Source organism: Schistocerca cancellata, chromosome 5 (genome assembly GCF_023864275.1).
Source record: "Schistocerca cancellata isolate TAMUIC-IGC-003103 chromosome 5, iqSchCanc2.1, whole genome shotgun sequence".
In the NCBI taxonomy this organism is placed as follows: Eukaryota; Metazoa; Arthropoda; class Insecta; order Orthoptera; family Acrididae; genus Schistocerca; species Schistocerca cancellata.
Genome location: NC_064630.1, coordinates 307,986,608 through 308,004,346, shown reverse-complemented (window position 1 = coordinate 308,004,346; position 17,739 = coordinate 307,986,608). Strand labels below are relative to the sequence as shown.

The 17,739-nt window shown below is 43.9% G+C and overlaps 1 protein-coding gene and 1 pseudogene across 4 annotated transcripts in view; one reads left to right on the top strand and one right to left on the bottom strand.

Moving 5' to 3' along the window:
• Positions 1–17,739, bottom strand: part of LOC126187404 (UDP-glycosyltransferase UGT5-like) — a 66,016-nt gene that overhangs the window by 19,250 nt on the left and 29,027 nt on the right. The gene's annotated exons all lie outside the window — the stretch shown is intronic.
• LOC126189742 (5S ribosomal RNA) lies at positions 9,786–9,903 on the top strand (annotated as a pseudogene).

The window sequence follows — 17,739 nt, the reverse complement described above, 5'->3', positions numbered from 1 at the left end:
CGTGTGCTGACAACAGGTACGAACAATAACTTTCTGTTACCGTACATGAGTCAGCAGTTGTGTAGCAGTGTTCCTTATCAATAGAACGTTTTTCGTGCACAAAACTTTGAATGCAAACATTTCACATTGAATATGAACTTCCCATGTGTTCCGAGTGCAGAACAACGGCCGACACAATGTGCTCAAATCCCAGTGACTATGTTTACGGGCTTCCCAAGTGCCAGACACTCAAGATGGGAAATTTCTTGTTTATCCTGGAACTACAGATTTTGCACCAACCCCCTCTACCCCCCCCCCCCCCTCCCGTACTACCAGCGTCTGCTTTACAAGTGTTTCCAACGGCACATGCTGTTCCTGCCATGTTTGCCGTGTGTGTTCCACGAACATTCGGTGATTTTAACAATTTTAATGCACCTGTAGGGGAGGGACTTGGAAACTGTACTCTGTCGTTCTCCGCTCATCGGTCGACTACAGTCGACTCTACCACACTGGTCCATTCTAGGCCTGTTGGTGTTACTCCATTGAACGCCCAATTCGTTGACTTCTCGACCAAGGTCGAGGCAGCCACACCTACCATGCTGCGTGTCACTGACAGTGTGGAAGCTTGTGCACCGCTACTGCACCCGAGCCAATTACGCTACAGAACTATGGACAGGGAGTGACAGTTTCTGATAAACAGTTATGTCAAGACTTCCCCATCCGTTGGCCAAAGCTACCACCCCTTCGCGAGGACCACCCATGCACATGGTTTGCCCTGGTTGACCACGTCTTGCAGCAACACGAAGCAATTCGAAGTTCCTTTACTTACTATGTCACCTCCATGATGAACTGGACCTGATCTGCAATACTGTGGCTTCCTCCCCCATGACAGACAAATATGCGTTTGCCCGACGCACCATCCTTGAGAGACTATCCACATTGACAGAGGAAGCTATCCACCTCATCCGTCAAAAGTCGCTGGGTTCCAGATCCCCGTCGCAGGTCTGGCGCCATCTCCACGCCTCCGGAAGTTCAAATTCAACTTCTCCATGTGACTTCAATCCCACTAGACGCTAGACTGAATATCGCAGATCAGGTTTACAACATTCTGCCCGCCCCACATACCCCCCCGCCCCAAGATGGCCCTACAGAGTACGCACAACTTGCTCCGCACATGTGAGCAGGCCAAACGCCACCTGGCAGCCACCACCGTAACTCCTCTCCTACCAGCACTATTGCAACGACACCGCCGGAGAAACCTACAAACAAGAACCCCTCCACTACCACTTCGACCTCAGCCAGCACAACGGATGACACCACGTGCTGTCCAAGTTGGTGTTATTTCCATTCCAGCTTTGGCGACGCGGCTAAGAAATGTCGTTCTCCATTCTCGTTCCTAAACTAATAATGCAACCCAATTCAGGCGCTGCGGGCCGCGTTGCACCGCACAGACTCCTATCACTTAATACTTCTTCACCTCACGCGCAAGGACACTTGTACATGAAAGACCCAGTGGCTTGCCTTTCATTTCTAGTCGATACAGGGGCTGAGGTTAGCGTGATACCTTTGTCTGCAGGTATTAAATTCGAGCGTCAGCCTTGCCCCCCGCTTCGAGCTGCCAATAAGTCCCTGATCCAATCTCACGGAATAACTAATTCAAGCCTTAAACTGCAGGACATTAATAACCCCTTACAGTGGACTCTTGTTATCGTGGAGGTGGATGAACCTGTGCTTGGGGTAGATATTCTCTTAGCCTACACACTGTCACCCAACCTACAACAAGGTACACTAACCTTTAACTCAATAGACCGTACCACCGGTTCAGGTATCTCTTCCCTCTAATCTGAGTGTGCCACTCTATTGAGTGAGCCAGCTGAAACCGCTGTTGCAGTGCTCTCTCTTGGATCACACAATGACGAACTTCGGGACAGCAATGAAGCCCTCCATTTATGCATCACTGCCATGCAAGCCAAGCTCACAGACACTCGTAAGCAGGTCGCCCAGCTGTCACACAGAGCCACGCCCCCCACCCTGGGCACCGCTTCCTCGCACCTGTCGCCGACACTTCGTGACATTTCTACTGCTGGACAGAAGCTGTGCCTGATACACTACCAAGTACCCCACCGAGCTCTACAACAAGGACTATCAGCAGATCATGGCCACTGCTACTGACCTGCCAGTCTGGGACACACAAGCGTGTGCATTACAGGTTAGTCATAGTCCATCAGGTGTGGTTCCATCATCCCCATCAGTGTTCGCGATCAGCAACGGTACTGTCCACAGAATCAATACCACAGAAGGCCCACCGTACGTGCAAAGGCTAGGCGTTTAAACCCGGAAAAACTTAAACACGCCAAAGATATTATTCAGGAACTTTTAGATAGTAAAACTATTTGCCTAGAAGTTGCTCATCACCCATTCATTTGGTGCCCAAGAAAGAAGGCACTTTTCGCCTCTGCGGTGACTATCGGGTGCTTAACACCAGAACAATTCTAGATAATTATCCCATACCAAGTATTCAAGACTTTGCTTCCCAACTGCATGGGGCACAAATTTTCTGTGTAATGGACTGTCACAAGGTGTACTACCAACTGCCAATGGCACCAGAGGATGTTGAAAGATCCGCTATCACCACTCTGTTCAGGTTGTTCGAGTATTTGTTTATGCCATTTTGCCTTAAAAATGCTGCACAGACATGGTAACGGTTCATCGACTCATTAGTTGGAAAACTTGACTTTGCATATGCCTACCTGGACAACTTGTTAATTTTTTCTTCCTCCCTCGTGCAACATGAACTCCATTTAAATACAGTGTTCCAACTATTAAAAGCAAATGGTGTCGCAGTGAACAATGCAAAGTCACAACTCCGCCGCACTAGTGTCACTTTTCCGGGCCACGGGGTTTCTGCCGACGGCATCCGCCCCATACCCAAATGGGTCAAGGCCATTAGTACGGTGTCATTGCCCAAAAATTTTCAGGGCCTCCACCACTTCCTTGGAACGGTAAATTGCTACCGCAAACACATCCCCCTCACTGCCGACATACAAGCCCCACTGATGGGTGCTCTTACAGGAAAAAAACACTTCAGGGTCTCAGGCAGTCACATGGACTCCAGATATGCGTCGCGCATTTGATAACCTAAAGTCAGCCTTACATACGGCCGTTAAGTTTGCTCACCCCATTCCTGATGCTCCCACTCACTTACTACAGACACGAGTGATACAGCCGTGGGGGCTGTACTTCAGCAACCTGTGTGTTGTGTTGTACAGCTGCTCAGATTTTTCTCCCACAAACTGTCCGCTTCCCAACGTAAACGGGCAACCTTTGACCAGGGACTGTTTGCTATTTACGCTGCTATCAAATATTTCCAAGACTATATCAAAGGTGCCCGCATCTCGTGGTCGTGCGGTAGCGCTCTCGCTTCCCACGCCCGGGTTCCCGGGTTCGATTCCCGGCGGGGTCAGGGATTTTCTCTGCCTCGTGATGGCTGGGTGTTGTGTGATGTGCTTCGGTTAGTTAGGTTTAAGTAGTTCTAAGTTCTAGGGGACTGATGACCTAAGATGTTAAGTCCCATAGTGCTCAGAGCCATTTGAACCATATATCAAAGGTCGCCATCTCGTGGTATTTAACGACCATGAACCATTGATATACACTTTCTGTAACCCAGGAAAGGACTCATCCCCGAGACATTTTTGGCATATGGACCTCATATGTCAGTTTATGAATGACATACATTACGTCAGAGGGGCAGACAATATCATTGTCGATTTTCTATCTCGTGTGTCGGTTTTATCTTGACAACTGGACCTCAGTGAACTCCCTAAATTGCAGACAGAGGATACTGAACTCGCTGCATTGCGCTCAAGATGTTAAAACAGGGCTCAAACTAGAGTGACAGACACTTCCTGGTTTTTCATCACCCATCTGGTGTGACATTTCAACAGCACGCATACATCTGGTGATTCCTACACCTCTCTGCTGGGACATTATTAATAGTATCCATGACTTGGCACACCCTGGCATTCGCACCACCACACATCTGGTATCTGAACATTTCATTTGGCCCGGGATGATAAAACAATGTCACAGTTGGGTGTGAGCATGTGTGGCTTCTCAGCATGCAAAAGTTGGAAGTAGGACGTCATGCATGGCCCCCCATGGGTACGTTCGATGTGGCAAAAAGAGGATTCCAGCACATACACATTGATATCGTTGGGCCCTTACCCCCCTCGGGCCTCTTCCGTTACATACTCTCTGCCATTGACAGGTTTACCCGCTCGATAGAGGTAATTCTTCTCACTACTGTCACAGCCGATGCAGTGGCCCGAGCCCTTTTATTAATGTGGATCTCGCACTTCGGCTGCCCAGCTTCTATCACCACTGACCAGGCTCGCCAGTTCAAGTCCGCCCTCTTCCGACAGCTTTGTGAACTCTGTGGGGTGAAACGATTTAGGACTACAGCATACCATCCCCAGAGCAATGGGCTTGTTGAACGCTGGCACCGAACGCTTAAAGCTTCCCTGATGTGCCACGGAAGTGAGTGGGCCGACACCTTACCATGGGTAATGTTAGGCATTCGGACCACGTACAAAGGTGACCTTGGTGCATCCCTGGCGTAAGTACTATATGGAGAACCCATCACACTCCCAGCAGATCTAGTTGAGCCTTCACTTCCTCCAGATGAAATCTGCGACTCGACATTTGTCGGGCATGTCAAGGAGCTAATCACTAACATTTGCGTGCCTCCTCCTCGACCGCACTTGCTCCTTCCTGTATTTCTGCATAAGGACTTGGTGTCGTGCACTCCCATCATGGTGTGCCATGACACCATCCGACCAGCACTCAGACCTCCATACTTGGGCCCGCACAGAGTCATATCGCGGCGTACCACCATGTTCGAAGTGCTCATTAACGGCACACCTCAAACGGTATCTGTCTGCCACCTCAAACTGGTGTGGTTTCTGGGAGAACTGCCCGATATCCCACCCAGTCAGCCCCGACCCCCTGATACACCCGCCTTGCACTCCAACTCCTAAAGGCAGCCCCCTGCCTCTCCCCTGTTAGGATTCAGTGACATATCAGGGGCCAGCCCCAGAACGTGTGATGTTGCCGATGACAACTCGTGTGGAGATTCTGTCAGCCCGTATATGGAAGTGGTAGTGAATGTGAACACAGATTTTATTTGCAGCTCTAAAGTGTTTTTTTGTTATGCAGCTGGATAATGTGTGTATCTTCTACGAACGAGCCAGCACCCCCAATGACAACTTAACCCAAATTCATCTTCTCCAGTCTGTCTCATTGCCTCTTGGTACTGACCCATCAATGGTAAAAGTACTATGTACTGCAACAGGTATTCAGGTCCACTATCCCGGCTCCTCAAAACCTACCGTCCCCTCCTCGGATCCCTCGACTGCTGTACGAGGATTCAGCCAGTCAGACAGGACCATCCAGCCACCTTGCTGGCTCGAAGACTTCCGTTACTAATGTAATGTAAGGTAAGGTATGGTTTCAGTTTAAACCCCCCCCCCCCCCCCCCCGGGTGTTTCCTTTACATGTATGCCCCAATATTTATGTTTTTTGCTCCACACTCTAGGGGGGAGGGGGGGGGGGGTAATGTGGTGACTATCGACCAAGTCGCGTGTAATATCTTTGTTTTGGCAAGCTCTTTGCGGTAGTCTGTTTGTTACACGCGAAAGTGTACACACATGCACAGAGAATCAAGAATGTATATAACTGTATATGTGTGCTTCTGAGTAATAAAATAGCGCTTATTACATGTGTTATAGTGTGCATCATTGGATTCAGCAGTCCTACAACACTAAAACCCGTAAGTTGCTTTATGATTTACTGTCAAGTGCAGAAGGCACAGTGCAAAAATATGAAGCTCCAATAATAATAATAAAATAATTAGTGAACTTTAACTTGAATTCAGGTGTTCATAGCAAACCCTGCTGACTGAGTGTGGTGCAAATACAATATTTCTTTTGAAAGGCAAGTAAACTTAAATTTATTTACTGAAAGGGATAAACTGTGGCTTATTCACTTCTAATTATGATCTTGAATAGTGGATAGTTGAGTACATGAGACAGAATTTGCCAGGAGACTAATCCTGTGTGTTTTGGAACAATAAATCAACTCACTGAACACTTACCGTATTTACTCGAATCTAAGACGCACTCGAATCTAAGCCGCACCTGAAAAATGAGACTCGAAATAAAGGAAAAAAAAATTCCTGAATCTAAGCTGCACCTGAAATTTGAAACTCAAAATTCAAGGAGAGAGAAAAGTTTTAGTCCGCACCTCCAAATCGAAACAAAGTTGGTCCATTGTAATATGGGACACAATTTAGGTCGAATGAATGACGATACACCTACAGTAGTTTGGTTCGAGTTGTAAGCTTAGCAGTTAAGCTTTACCAGGTAGCCCTTGCTATGCGTCAGGCACTCCGTCCGTATTTATACGGGTACCCTTCCTTTTTCACGTGCTTCGTCTGGTTTGAATCGATTGCTTATTTTGCTTTGATCTGATAAGTGCCGTTTTCTTTGTTATAGGTGTTTATGTCACTCTAAGCTGAAAATGCATTACTGTACTGTGTCAGGCATTGTTTGTCGCATTCTGATAGTGTGTGTTTACGGCCTATCGCCGCTCGCGGCATGGCTTGCTTTTGTGCGCGCTACCGCCGCTTTAAAAAAAAAAAAAAAAAAAAAGAGGGGGAGAGAGAGAGAGAGAGAGAGAGAGAGAGAGAGAGAGAGAGGAATCGTCTCATTAACGAAACAATGGAAAGAGACTACTATTTGTTGTTACTTACACTGCTGCTTTCTTTGATAATGATCAACAAGAACCAAATAATAGACTGCGTATGATAGAACATGTTCTGAACGAGAGTTAGGCGAAAATTTTTCTCCGTTTGAAAATCTTTGCGGCCGCTTCTTTAGTACATCAAATTCTGCACAGAAATTAGAGTCATCTTAGATTTTAAAATCTAGTCAGTTGCCGTGCTTCATTTCTGACTGTATCACTTTTAGGCGTAAGAATAATAAGAATATAAACATGACACGATAGGTATATTCTTCCGCGTTTGCTGTTGTCTCACTCTAGTTTCGTAGTTTATTAGGCAGACAGGATTTAAATGAGATAGCAGCAAACACGAAAGAATACATGGCAAAATGTTTATATTCGTATTATTCTTATGGTGAAGAGAATACTGTATGTGATTCACATTTCATCAGGTTCCTATTAGCAACCATCTCTTCTCACAGGTAGGCAAAAATTCAGAACGTAGAGTTGGCCATATTGACAAATATCCCAAACAGTCTTGCCAGTCGGATTTTCGTAGTATATTGAAATTCTGCTACATTCGAATATGAACAATATAAATACGGAATTTGTTTTTACTTTGTTGGATAATGTATGAAAATGCAGTGGTTGAAACTCGGGGCGGAGAAAAAAAGCTCGTCTTCCACCTTTTTTTATATTTATTTACTGACGCAGAGGTTTTGGCGCCAGTATTTGTCTTTGTGCCTACAAATCATGCCTGTGTAGCGTTACATATATTCGACGGCAGAAGTTAGTTGTGGCGGCACCTACCAACATTTTTCAGAACTTCCGCTTGCTTTGCACTCAATTCTAAGCTGCAGGCGGTTTTTTGGATTAAAAAAACCGGAAAAAAAGTGCGGCTTGGATTCGAGTAAATACGGTATTTCTTTTCAAATTACCTTTACCTACCGAAGATTGGTAAGATAATACAGAGCCAGAAAGATAAAGACAGCAGAAACTCTTCTGTGAGCAGTGAGAAGTCTACTCTTGCACCTAATGGGTGCATGTAGAACACCTACTGGGGCATTGCTGATAATACTAGGCTTACTACCACAGGGCCAGCAGTAAGGAGGCAAGATGCAAATACTGGCTCAAGTGAAGGGAAAATATGGTAAATTAAAGAAGATATTGGATTCAAGGAAATGAAAGCATGGATTGACAGAGAGTGGCAAGAAATCTGGGACAGGGCAGAACAGGGAGGTGAACCTGACATTTGCTTTCTAATGTAAAAGAAAGATCAAGAATGTCATAATTCCTTGCAAACAAGGGAGCTATACCTGTTGGGAGACGGTCTATATCTCAGCTACTTACTGAAAAAAATACACCACAGAATGTGGAGCAATCAGCACGTGGATCACGTCATTACACAAGCTATTACAGACCAGGAAAAGAACATGTTTGGCAATACAATAGCCCACAACACAATAATGGGGAGTTTTGGCACAATCTGAACTTGCTGACAGCTAAAGTATCAGCTTGTAAACTGCAAACCAACATGGGCAAGAGTGAACCAAGAAGAGGCCACACATCATGGCAAAGAGAGACACCATGACAGAACATCTACCTACAACAACCTTCTGGAGATGAGCCTCAATAATGACTAGGATGGAATTCCTGGGACCCTGACAGCCATCTTGCAAATCTCTTCATCTCGGCTGACACTTGTAGCACAGTCCCTATGAATGCTGAGTTGTGCCTCAGTGCTCCAGGGGCTAACTATTCAGACTATGAGGAAATCTGGTTTCATTCTGATGCCAGTACAGCAGTGTAATGTAGTGCTTTGTAGTATAGTCTAGTCTGAAATTACAAAATTTGTGCTGTAGCAATATATAGCATAGTACAGTAGACCAACATCATGTGTCTTCTGGATTCTGGATGAACATGTATCCGTCTGCCAGATGCACAAAGGGTAGTTATAGATTTTTAAAATTATTTATATATTGTTTTTAAATAGATATTTTACTATTTTTTTCCCTTAAACATCACAATGCTTAGGTATATTAACTCATCTGAAGTTATATTAAAATATTAACTGTTATTTTCATACATTCTAATTCCTGTGCAACATTTGGTCTGTTCTTGTATCTAGGTAACAGGCTAAAAGAAAATGGCAAATAAACAAACAAATAAGGAAATAGTACTACTGGCAGCAGCAGCAGCTACTGTGTCCAGCCTGAAGGCCGCTTTGATGAAGCAAACCATTCTAGTCTGATCTCTGTTTACAACTTCCACTCCCCTCCTCCTTTCCCACTATTAACTATTTCTTGGTGCCTCTTGATGTACTTAGCAGTCCTGTCTTTTACTCAAATTGCACCACACATTTTTTTTCTGCCCAGTTCTCTTCAGTACCACTTCATCAATTATTGAAAATACCCATCAAATATTCAGCATTCTTGTACTGAATCACATTTGGAAAGTTTTTGTTCTCTCCCTGACACCCTGCTGATTACACGAATCCAGGCTGCAGTTTGGCAGTTAGAATGCGGGTGAGGGGTTGTGTTGTGTGTAGTGTGTGAGAAGAGAAAAAAAGTGGAGAGTGGAGAGGGAGGGTTGGGTAATGATGGATGATGGCATGGAGGGAGGCAGCAGGTGGATGAGATAGGAATGTGGGAGGGACAGGCGGAAGGTGAATAGTACATGAATGTGACACACTCCTAAAAAAACCAGTTAGTTTGTGCAGTGATGTGCAGTGTTGTGAGGGAGTGGATTTGGAGGGAGCAACATAATAGAGGAAAGGGAAACTGCGGCGAAGATGGTGTGACTTTCAGCTCTCTGATGGATCCATCCACATTTATATCCACATCAAGCCCACTAACCATCAACAGTACCTGCAATCTGACAGTTGTCATCCTTTGCACACCACAAAAATCACTCTCATATAATGTGGCCACCCTTCTCCCATATGGTGTGACCATACTTGTCCAATATGCTGAAGATGTCATTAAGGCTTTTACAGACGGGAACTATTCCCCAAACCTAGTCCACAAACAGGCAACAGCCTTGCCACAGTGGATACACCAGTTCCCATTAGATCACTGAAGTTAAGCACTGTCAGGCATGGCCAGCACTTGGATGGGTGACCATCCAGGCTGCCATGTGCTGTTGCCATTTTTCGGGGTGCACCCAGCCTCATGATGCCAACTGAGGAGCTACTCGACTGAATAGTAGTGGCTCCGGTCAAAGAAGACCATCATAACGACCGGGAGAGCTGTGTGCTGACTACACACCCCTCTTATCTGCATCCTCAACTGAGGATGAGACGGTGGTCGGATGGTCCTGATGGGCCACTTGTAGCCTTAAGACAGAGTGCTACCTCGTCCACAAACAGATTTCCCATGCCATTTCCTCAAATGCCCTAATCCTCCCGCTGCCTCCAACAATGAGCTGCAAAGGAATAACTTCCTCATCATCCAATGTAATCCTGGACTGAGACAACTGAACTATATTCTTTGCCAGGGCTTCAACCATCTACCATCGTAACAAGCAATGAGGGACATCCTCCCTGCAATCCTTCCCATCTTACCTAAAGAGGTATTCTGCTAACCACAACCTACAAAATATCCTAGTCCAACCCCATGATGCATCCACTCCCAACGTCCTGCAACATGGGTTGTATCCCTGAGGAAGCCAGAAGAAGAATTGACCAACCAGTGGATGGAACACACTGCTGAGCGTAACATACTCAGTGAGCTGATTCACAGCCTGCGCTATCTGGACCCTTTTCCCCAGCAACAGCTTTTCTGAAACATCTTCGAACTCATCTTTCATTCCTGAATCCCCTTGGGTTCAATCTCCAATAACCTCCTGCACTCAGCCCCTCTTCACCACCACCTCCCATTCCTCTATTCTGTCACTCCCTGCTAATCCACTCACTTACATCACCATCAACAAGTGCTGCATGAACTAACAGATTCAGGTGCCTCTGTGTCACATTCCTATCCCACACACCTGCTGCCTCTCCCTCCTTGTATACTTGTTACCTCATTCAGAGCCATCAGATACCCTCCCCCACTTCTTCCTCCTACTCCCCACTTCACCCCCTCCCCACCCATTTAACCCCCTCCCCCCAGTCTATTTACTGAAAAAGTACCCTGGCATTGTGCAGTGAGCTGGCACAGAGTAGCTGTACAGGTGTGTGTGTGTGTGTGTGTGTGTGTGTGTGTGTGTGTGTGTGTGTGTGTGTGTGTGTGTGCGCGCGCATGCATGCGTGTGTGCTTGTGCTTGTCCACTGATTTACACTCATGCTCATAAATCAAGGATAATGATGATACATGGTGGGCGGTTTGCAGCTTTAAATCACCTTGAGGTATGACCACACAGTGCATTTGACCTGCGGTTGTTGCACGGTGGCACAAGCAGCAGTCCACATGAGTAGAGGTGTGTTGGTGCACGTCAGAGTACAGTTCAGAGAGTAAGTGTGCAGATGTTTTCATACATGCTAATGGTGACTATGTGTTGAAAATGGCTCAAAGAACACATATTGATGACGTTATGAGGGGTAGAATACTAGAGCGACTGGAGGCTGGTCAAACACAGCAGGTCGTAGCACAGGCCCTCTGTGTGCCACAAAGTGTGATCTCATGATTATGGCAATGATTCCAGCAGACAGGAAATGTGTCCAGGTGCTATAGTACATGATGTCCACAGTGTACAACACCACAAGAAGACCAATATCTCACCATCAGCACCCGCAGATGGTCACGGAGTACTACAGGTAGCCTTGCTCGGGACCTTACTGCAGCCACTCAAATAGTTGTCTCCAGACACGCAGTCTACAGACGACCGAACAGACACGGTTTATTCACCTGGAGACCTGCAATGTGTATTCCACTGGCCCCTGCTCACAGGAGAGCCTGTAAAGCCTGGTGTCAAGAACACAGTACATGGTCATTGGAACAGTGGTCCCAGGTTATGTTCACGGACAAGTCCAGGTATAGTCTGAACAGTGATTCTCACCGGGTTTTCATCTGGCGTGAACCAGGAACCAGACAGTAGCTCCTTAATGTCCTTGAAAGGGACCTGTATGGAGGTTGTGGTTTGATGGTGTGGGGTGGCATTATGATTGGTGCACGTACACCCCTGCATGTCTATGACAGAGGAACTGTAACAGGTCACCACTACATCTGCCTTTTCAGGGGTGCAGTGGGTCCCACCTTCCTCCTGATGGATGATAACACATGACCCCACCGAGCTGCCATCCTGGAGGAGTACCTTGAAACAGAAGATATCAGGCAAATGGAGTGGCCCGCCTGGTCTCCAGACCTAAATCCCATCGAGCACGTCTGGGATGCTCTCGGTCGATGTATCGCTGCACGTCTTCAAACCCATACGACACTTCACGAGCCCCGACAGGCACTGGTGCAAGAATGGGAAGCTATACCACAGCAGCTGCTTGACCACCTGATCCAGAGTATGTCAACCCGTTGTGTGGCCTGTGTATGTATGCATGGTGATCATATCCCATATTGATGTCGGGGTACATGCGCAGGAAACAGTGGCGTTTTGTAGCACATGTGTTTTGGGATGGTTTTCTCAACTTATCACCAATACCGTGGACTTACAGATCTGTGTCGTGTGTGTTCCCTAAGTGCTCATGCTATTAGCACCAGTTTTCTGTAGAGCCACATTGTGTGGCACCATATTCTGCAATTATCCTTAATTTATAAGCATGAGTGTACATGTACCTTTGGTCAAGAAAGGATTTGTCTCAAAGCTGACAAAGTTTACAGTCTCTTGCCACTTCGGCTTACTGCTAAATAGGTTGCTTGAAATAATGTAAAGCAACAAAACCATCAAAAGTACTACCATATTTTACAGACTATAAGACACACTTTTTTCTTTGAAAAAATTCCTCCAAATTTAAGGTGCATCTTATTGAAATTCATATAAAAATGTCCAGTGATTGATCTAAAATTCCCACCAGTCTTAAAAATTGCCACATATCTGATGACATGGAAAACTTCTCTCTATCAGGCAACACTGGATTCAACTGGCGGCGTCAGTGCACCAATGCAGAGAACATGAACTGCGCGCATTCACAAGCTTGCTAACACTGTCTCCCTCCCATCCCACCATCACACACTGAGAACACTGTCTAGCGTATGATGCATCACTGCAGTCTACAGTGCCATAAACTTGAATTTGAAGTGATTTGTATTATCAGTAATAGTACAATATTTTTGTTAACAGTTAGTTTCATAATAGAAAAATAAAAGGTATTCATATGATGTGACCTATAAATTGAAAGTAGTAGCACATTCATCAAAAGTCATTGGAATTAATACAAAAATGATTCAAATACACCCTCATTAGCGTTACAGTGGAACTTAACAGACGTTATCAAGGGTGGAGTTGATTGGTGCTACAGGTTTATGAAGCATCATGGACTTAGCATGCAAACCAAAACATCTCAGAAAATGCCGTAAGCACATAAAGACAAAATATTATCTTTCCATCATTTTATTATTCAACACTGAAAGAAAACCAGTGTGGAACTAAGCCAAACAGTGACTATGGACAAAACTCTTCTCACATTTGATTTTCTGGCTAACAGAGCTATTGCCATGAAACACACTAAAACTGTACGTATAAAAGCAAGTGGACATGAAAAAATACACTAAAATGTTGCCTTTTCACATTGTGCTGATGGTACTAAACTTAATCCAATGATAATTTTCAAGCACAAAACAATGCCACAATCATCCGAAATACTGCCACGTATTGTTGTTCACGTACATGACAAGAGCTGGATGGACAAGGCTGGTATAAAATTAGGGATTAACAGAGGGCGGGAGAGAAGGACAGGTGCTTTATTGAAGAAGAGTTCTCTTCTTGTGCTAGATAATTTCTGTGAAAGAGAAACTGAGACTGGGAAGTACAGAGTTTGCTGTTATTCCGGGAGGACTTACTTCACAATTGCAAACTCTTGATGTCTCAATAAATAAACCATTTAAAGTTTATATAAAAGAGAAATGGAACAAATGGATGATGGATGAAACCCAACATGAATTCATACTGAAGGGAGCTTTAAAAATGAACTACAAGCAAACAAGTGTGTCAGTTGATAAAACAGTTGTGGTCTAGAGTGAGAGAAGACATTATTGTTAACTCTTTCAAGAAGTGCAGCATAAGAAACACTCTCGATGGCAGTGAAGACTGTCTTATAGATGAAGAGGAAAACGATGATGACAACGAGGAGGAGGAGGAAAAAGAAGAAGAAGAAGAAGATAGTACAAATAATGATTTTCAGTGATTTTAAAAGTCAGTTCAGTTTTATAAACTAAGAATTTTTTTGCCTGGCTTTGCAATCTAATAATATAACTGGTAAAAATGTTATTAATGCTTAAAAATTATGGTGTGTCATACTGTCCACAGTATCTTATACCCCATAAAATATGATAGATAAAGTACACACCCGAGTGGGCTAGTGGATAAAGGGATACATTAGGTACAGCTAAGAAGCATATTTAATACATAAATGGTGACACTGTACCAACAAAATATTTAATATATCACTGAATTACCTAGTCGGCTAGGAATCTATAAGAAATATAGGTTTTTAAAAGCAACATTAAACATAGTTACATCAATGAAGTAAAAACACAATACAAACTTGAAAGTATTTACAAATAGGTTAGCAAAAGGTCATGCAGATCATAGAGGTACAGGATACAATGTCAATAATCCAACAGAAATAAGAGACAAAGTACTACAATGTAATGTCCAAATATGTGTAGAAACAATGGGTTCTTTGAACACCAGCACATATACTTAAAAAGCCACAAAGTAACAAAATGAAGTACCATCATGATCGAAGCTGACAAATTAAAATTCAATAAACATAAAATTACTGACATACTTGTTTAAAAAGCAACTAAACTGTAGTGAAAAAGACAAGGTTTAAATGGCCTTGTGCTATGGAAAAGACTTTGTTGATGTAATAATGTTTAATGTTACTTGTAAAAGCATTATACTGCTTATGGATTCCTTGTTTACTAGTTAATTCAGTGATGTAATAAATATTTTGTCAGTGTAGAAGCACCATTCTGTGTAATAAAGATGCTTCTTCTCCAATCCTGATGTCTCGCTTTATCCACTAGCCCACATGGGTGTGTATTTTATCTAGTACATAGTGTGTTGCTTTAGATACTTTGGTTTTTACATGATTTTTGAATTGTGATTTGTTTGTTATGCCACAATAAGCTGCACCCCCTTTTTCCACCTCTCCTGTTATCCTTTCTCTCCCTAATGAACTACGTGAAGCTTAATGCACTTTTGTGTACATAATTTTGAATTATTGTAATTAGTTTGAATCATTGTATTGCAATTTTGAATTATTTTATTTAGCTTTATATATACGTCTTTCTTCCTATTTCTTACAGATTTTCAATAGTATTGTGTAATCAAGTTGTTCATTTATTTTTGTGCACACTAGTGATGCCACTGTATCCATACAGCAATGCCACCTGGTGGCATATTTTGATACCTTGGTTTTGGAACACTAACGGTGAGGAAGCATTCATCACATTATACTTTGTATGAAGGAAAATTTTTCTTTGGTATAATTATTTTACCTTGTATATTTTATAATGCTTTCAGTAACTTTACTCTGAAGGACTTTTGTAAGTTATGCTTGGGCTTAAGACATTGCATTTCATTTGGCACACATTCTGAAGATGGGCTATACCCAAAACGTGTCAGTATAAATTTTTGGAACAACAAATGACCAGTTTCAACTGACCTATTCAACAGTGTTAGAAGTGCTCTCAAATGATATACCATGGTTGCAGGCTTCTTGAGTAGTTTTATGTTGCGACTTGTTTTCAGCCTTGTCTGTGTGACTGTTGACAACTCAGTGCCCCTACTATTCAGTGAGTTGTTACCTGTCTCCTATATTATTTACATACATTTCTTTATGCATAAATTTAATTTTTTTCCTATATATAGAGTACCTTTTCTGAGCCTGCCACTATTTTAACTTTGCTCTTGGCCACAATTAGGCAGTAGCTGTTCATTTGGGTACACAGTTGGCTGACGGTCATGCCCACAGAAAAGGCTGTGGAAAAGTTACAGCAGAATTGGTTTTTGATAGGACTGCTTTCACATGTGGCCTGGCACCTGATGGGGCACAATATGACTGCAACAGGAGCGAATTTCCATCTGAGACACAGGTATCAGCAGGATGCAACAGGGAAATGTGATAGGACTGTTCGTGTTTGTTATATACATAAATGATCTGAAGGATATGGTGAGCAGCAGCTTGTGACTTTTTGCTGATGATGTTGTAGTGTACGGGAAAGTGTTGTCTTTAAGTGACTGTAGGAGGATACAGAATGAATTAGATGGAATTTCTGTTTGGTGTGATGAGTGCCAGCTTACTCTATATGAATAAAAATGTAAGTTAATGCAGTTGAGAAGGAAAAACAATCCTGTAATGTTTGAAAACAGTATTAGGTGTGTACTGCTTGACACAGTCATGTTGATTAAATACTGTGCCTATAGTTGGGAAGGTAAATGGTCAACTTTGGTTAATGGGGAGAATTTTTGGAAAGTGTAGCTCATCTACAGGGTGTTACAAAAAGGTACGGCCAAACTTTCAGGAAACATTCCTCACACACAAATAAAGAAAATATGTTATGTGGACATGTGTCCAGAAACGCTTAATTTCCATGTTAGAGCTCATTTTAGTTTCATCAGTATATACTGTACTTCCTAGATTCACTGCCAGTTGGCCCAATTGAAGGAAGGTAATGTTGACTTCAGTGCTTGTGTTGACATGCGACTCATTGCTCTACAGTACTAGCATCAAACACATCAGTGCGCAGCATCAACAGGTTAGTGTTCATCACGAACGTGGTTTTGCAGTCAGTGCAATGTTTACAAATGCAGAGTTGGCAGATGCCCATTTGATGTATGGATTAGCACGGGGCAATAGCCGTGGCGCGGTACGTTTGTATCGAGACAGATTTCCAGAACGAAGGTGTCCCGACAGGAAGACGTTCGAAGCAATTGATCGGCATCTTAGGGAGCACGGAACATTCCAGCCTATGACTCGTGACTGGGGAAGACCTAGAATGACAAGGAAACCTGCAATGGATGAGGCAATTCTTCATGCAGTTGACGATAACCCTAATGTCAGCGTCAGAGAAGTTGCTGCTGTACAAGGTAACGTTGACCACGTCACTGTATGGAGAGTGCTATGGGAGAACCAGTTGTTTCCGTACCATGTACAGCGTGTGCAGGGACTATCAGCAGCTGATTGGCCTCCACGGGTACACTTCTGCAAATGGTTCATCCAACAATGTGTCAATCCTCATTTCAGTGCAAATGTTCTCTTTACGGATGAGGCTTCATTCCAACGTGATCAAATTGCAAATTTTCACAATCAACATGTGTGGGCTGACGAGAATCAGCACGCAGTTATGCAATCACGTCATCAACACAGATTTTCTGTGAACGTTTGGGCAGGCATTGTTGGTGATGTCTTGACTGGGCCCCATGTTCTTCCACCTACGCTCAATGGAGCACGTTATCATGATTTCATACAGGATACTCTACCAGTGCTGCTAGAACATGTGCCTTTACAAGTACGACACAACATGTGTTCATGCACGTTGGAGCTCCTGCACATTTCAGTCGAAGTGTTCGTACGCTTCTCAACAACAGATTCGGTGGCCGATGGATTGGTAGAGGTGGACCAATTCCATGGCCTCCACGCTCTCCTGACCTCAACCCTCTTGACTTTCCTTTATGGGGGCATTTGAAAGCTCTTGCCTACGCAACCCCGGTACCAAATGCAGAGACTCTTCGTGCTCGTATTGTGGACGGCTGTGATACAATACGACATTCTATAGGGCTGCGTCAGCGCATCAGGGATTCCATGCGACGGAGGGTGGATGCATGTATCCTTGCTAACGGAGGAAATTTTGAACATTTCCTGTAACA